Source organism: Dendrobates tinctorius, unplaced genomic scaffold (assembly GCF_039654945.1).
Source record: "Dendrobates tinctorius isolate UK_male_01 unplaced genomic scaffold, ASM3965494v1 ptg000073l, whole genome shotgun sequence".
Lineage (NCBI taxonomy): Eukaryota > Metazoa > Chordata > Amphibia > Anura > Dendrobatidae > Dendrobates > Dendrobates tinctorius.
Genome location: NW_027361741.1, coordinates 27140744 through 27146099, shown reverse-complemented (window position 1 = coordinate 27146099; position 5356 = coordinate 27140744).

Genomic DNA, 5356 nt, shown 5'->3' with positions numbered 1-5356 from the left:
ATGGACTCTCTGAGCTTGGTGCTCAGCTCTCTCTTGAGCTTCCAGGATCAGCTGTAGGCACCTGTCCGTATCGTCAGCAGAGATCTGTTGCAGGGTCATTTGCAGATAGCGGTCCACGACTTCCTGGCTGCCGGTGAGGACGGCCTGCACCAGCTGGACCTCTGCAGCGGCACCATCGGCACTGGTGCTGCCTGCTGCACCCTGGCTCTCATCCCATTGCACTAGAGCCGCGACTAACTGGGCTTTGGTCTTGTCGGCAGCGTCAATCTGGTTTGCCTTGCACAGGGCCCTAAGGGCGTCCTTGTTAAGCTGCTTATAATGAGATTCTCCCTGCGTAGCCATGGTTGCCAAATAAAAGATAGGATAGAAAAACAAAGAGAAGGGAGAAGGTAATTGCAAATACACACAATTGTCTCAGAAATAATAGACACTGAGTTTCGGTCTCCAAAACTTTGGCTGCAGGGTCCTCGGAAGAACCGTGCAAGTCTTTAGCGAGAGGAATGATTGCTCAAACCAGATCACTAATGCTTTTATGATCCCACCGCTCAGCCATGTGCAGCCAAAGGTCACACCCCCTGATCATGACATATTGGTGGCAATCACAGGCACAGGGGGGCTTATCTTAATTATCCCACCACTGGCACCATGTGATAACAAACAGCAAGCTAGTCTTGCCCTTAAAATTTACTGCAGGGGGGTTTATTTTAGTTATCCCACCACTGCCACAATATGTTACAAGCTGTTGGGATTTATGGATATCCCACTTTCCAGTTCCACTTTGGAACTTGCAGCTCTTCCGCACCCCCCTTACCCTCAGGTCAGTCAGGGAACTACACCTAAGATAATTAGTCACCGGACGGGCTACTTGTTGTGCACTGGCTATTAGGCCGCTGCAGTGAGGGAATTATAAATGCTTTGGCCGCAGCCACACAATCAGCTTATAAAACTCGCTCAGTCACTGCCAGCACTACCCACCTTGCCAGAACACACTTCGCTGCCACCAGCTTCAGATTTCTCTTATTAATATTTAAAATTAATACAGGGATTCAAAGCAAAGCCACATTAGTAGCCTAATTAGCTTTTTGGCACGTGAATTCATCACAGAGCAAAGAGGCAGAACTAATAAAGTTTATAGTTTATTCCTAAAAGATGGGCAGTGTTTACAGAAGATAAAAAGGTCTTATGATATGAGACAATAACAGTATGTACAATGCAACTACAAATAAAAGGGATTTAAAAATAACAGAGATACACTTACATATTGCTTAGATCATTTCAGGCAGAACCATGCGGGGAGGAGGAGCCAAACGTCACCATTAATTTGAGATCTTATTGCCATGGCATCCCAGGCTAGGATGAGGGAGGGGTAGCGGAAAATGCCTCATTCCTTTGGCTTTGTGACATCACCAAAGGGGCTGGCTTGTGACAGTCCTCCCCTTTCTCAAAGTACAGATTTGGGTTCTGAAAACTTATAACTGTCATATCTAGGCTTGAGAACCTAGCAGAATTTCAGCAGAACCATCATTCATCTTGTATTGAAATTAGCTTGTAATGACATCAAACACTAGCTGTCTATTCTGCTCTGTTCAGGAGAAATCCATTTCTCTGGTTCTGTTGGTGCTAGAATTTTGCAAGAACCACTGTAGTGAAGCCTGATCTGCGCACGTCCCAATGTGTCATTTTCATATTCCTATTATAATCTGGCGGCGTTCTATGACCACATGAATAGATTCTCATTATTGTCTATGAGAGTAGCTTCACATGGTGGAAAAGAGACAAAGGAATTCTTTCTGCTAATTAAGACATTCCTGAGGAAGGAGGGGGGACAGGAAAGAGTGAGTGGATCACACACTGGAGTCTCACATTGCAAGCAGTGAATCCGGAGAGATGCAAGCAGAGGAGACACAAAGCTGCAATGTGTGACAGGCACACAGGGACAAGAACTGGGCAGCTATGCATCCTTCTAGAAAGTGTAGGGAATGGAAGATTCTGTAATGTTCCGGAGAAATCATACATGATATTTTACATTATCGTTACAACTCCTGCTCAAACACACACTTCTCCAACTTGGCGTAGAGGGAGTTCACCCGTAGGAGGTCGAAAACTTTGCGAACATCTCTCCAGTGAGAGTCAATATCTGGAGAGTAGATGAGGATATCTGTTATGAATGAGTCACCGTAGGAGGCAAAAACAGAAATACTAGCTAAGTCCAGAAAACCAGAGAAGTTGGCAGCTATCGGATTGCAGACCCCTGAACCTATCAACAACAACTAGCAGTAGCTGTGGAGGGTTCCTACGGTGCCCAATCATGCAAAACACAAGCCGCGGAGACACCATCACATGTTTCTCAACGCAAGCATGACTAGCCAGGTCTTTCCCCGGGAAGGAACAACCACGGGAAGGGGAGTCTCCAATGAAGGAAACCACCTATGCCAAAACATGGTATCCATCCACAGACAGCTGTTTCGGGGTATTGCCCCTCATCAGTGTGGAGTAGGAAACTGGCTAGTAGGAGCAATGCCTAGTAAAAGACTGTGAAAAATGAGGATGAATGAACTCATGGAGATCAACATCCAACACTACGGAGACACCATCACATGTTTCTCAACGCAGTGATTCTAGAGCAATGCCCCCATCCCTTATGGGAAATATGCAAAAGCATGCAAAATATTATATGTTGGGGGCTGCCTATTGCTTTGGGGTCTGCTCTGGGGCAGTTTAGATTTCCCTTTCTGTCTTTAGGCTAATTAGTTCTCCGGCTGTGAGAACTAATTAGCTGGGGTGAGCTGAATTCCTTTTTGCTCTGTCTTCAGAAGATACCTGAGTGCTGATATAGTCTTTTTGAAGCCTAGCGTCTTCAGGGCCTTTTTCACTATCAGCCTGTTGGCTCTTGTTATGATAGGGTTTTGGCAGATTGCAGACAGCAGCTTTTCTATTCTGTCCTATTTAGTTAGCTTGGGCCCCATCATTTGCTCAGCTTATCTTTCTATCTGTGTGAGTGTTTTTTCATCTTGCTTCACCGTCATTATATGTTGGGGGCTGCCTATTGCTTTGGGGTCTGCTCTGGGGCAGTTTAGATTTCCCTTTCTGCCTTTAGGCTAATTAGTTCTCCGGCTGTGATCGAGGGGTCTAGGGCACCGTAGGTTGTGAAAAATGAGGATGAATGAACTCATGGAGATCAACATCCAACACTGCGGAGACACCATCACATGTTTCTCAACGCAAGCATGACTAGCCAGGTCTTTTCCTGGGAAGGAACAACCACGGGAAGGGCAGTCTCCAATGAAGGAAACCACCTATGCCAAAAAATGGTATCCATCCACAGACAGCTGTTTTGGGGTATTGCCCCTCATCAGTGTGGAGTAGGAAACTGGCTAGTAGGAGCAATGCCTAGTAAAAGACTGTGAAAAATGAGGATGAATGATCTCATGGAGATAAACATCCAACACTGCGGAGACACCATCACATGTTTCTCAACGCAGTGATTCTAGAGCAATGCCCCCATCCCTTATGGGAAATATGCAAAAACATGCAAAACACAAGCCGCGGAGACACCATCACATGTTTCTCAACGCGTATGTTTTGGCATAGGTGGTTTCCTTCATTGGAGACTGCCCTTCCCGTGGTTGTTCCTTCCCAGGAAAAGACCTGGCTAGTCATGCTTGCGTTGAGAAACATGTGATGGTGTCTCCGCGGCTTGTGTTTTGCATGTTTTTGCATATTTCCCATAAGGGATGGGGGCATTGCTCTAAAATCACTGCGTTGAGAAACATGTGATGGTGTCTCCGCAGTGTTGGATGTTGATCTCCATGAGTTCATTCATCCTCATTTTTCACAACCTACGGTGCCCTAGACCCCTCGATCACAGCCGGAGAACTAATTAGCCTAAAGGCAGAAAGGGAAATCTAAACTGCCCCAGAGCAGACCCCAAAGCAATAGGCAGCCCCCAACATATAATGACGGTGAAGCAAGATGAAAAAACACTCACACAGATAGAAAGATAGGCTGAGCAAATGATGGGGCCCAAGCTAATTAAATAGGACAGGATAGAAAAGCTGCTGTCTGCAATCCGCCAAAACCCTATCATAACAAGAGCCAACAGGCTGATAGGGAAAAAGGCCCTGAAGACGCTAGGCTTCAAAAAGACTATATCAGCACTCAGGTATCTTCTGAAGACAGAGCAAAAAGGAATTCAGCTCACCCCAGCAGGGAATGGCAGAAATCCAGAAAAACAAGGCAAAACAAAACCAAAACACAAATGCAAAAAGCAGAGCAGAAAACTTAGCTTTTGAGGAGCAGGAATCAGACTGGTCTCCTAGAATCCCTCAGAGAGATCACCAGCAAGGCAGAAGGGCGTCGGCTGCCTTATATCCAGTCAGCAATTCCCGTCACCCAGTCATCATCATCCTGCTCAGGTGCTTGGTAATCAGCCTCACTACCTTCCTTCACCAGAAGAGGGAGTTCATCAGACCTCAATGGTGAAGGGGAAAATGAACTCACAACAGTACCTCCCCCTTGAGGAGGGGTCACCGAACCCTCATCCACGCCACTAGGGCGATCAGGGTGAGCCCGATGAAAGGCACGCACCAATCTTTTGGCATGAATATCAGAGGCAGAGACCCAGGAATTATCCTCCTGACCATAACCCTTCCACTTAACCAAATACTGGAGTCTCCGTCTAGCCAGACGGGAATCCAGTATCTTCTCTACCTCATATTCTATGTTACCTTCAACCAATACAGGGTCCGGAGGTGCCACCCCAGGAACTACTGGTTCAACAAACCTCTTCAACAAGGACTTATGAAAAACATTATGGATTTTAAATGTGACAGGAAGAGCCAAACGAAAAGAGACCGGATTAATAATCTCCAAAATCTTGTAAGGTCCAATAAATCTAGGCTTAAACTTAGGAGAAGCCACCTTCATAGCGATATTTTTTGATGATAACCAAACCATATCACCAACCTGTGGACCAATGGTCCTATGTCGGTTGGAAAACCGCTGGGCCTTTTCCTGGGAGAGAGATAACTTATCCACCACTTGGTTCCAGATCTGGTGCATTCTCTCCACCACAGTGTCAACACCTGGGCAGGCAGAAGGCTCCACCTGCCCTGAAGAAAATCGAGGATGAAACCCAAAGTTACAAAAAAAGGTGACATCAAAGTGGCAGAACTAGCTCTATTATTTAAAGCAAATTCGGCCAAGGGCAAAAATGAAACCCAATCATCCTGATCAGCGGAAAAAAAACATCTCAAATATGACTCCAAGGTCTGGTTTGTTCTCTTCGTCTGCCCATTGGTCTGAGGGTGAAAAGCAGAGGAGAAGGACAACTGAATTCCCAGCTTGGAACAGAAAG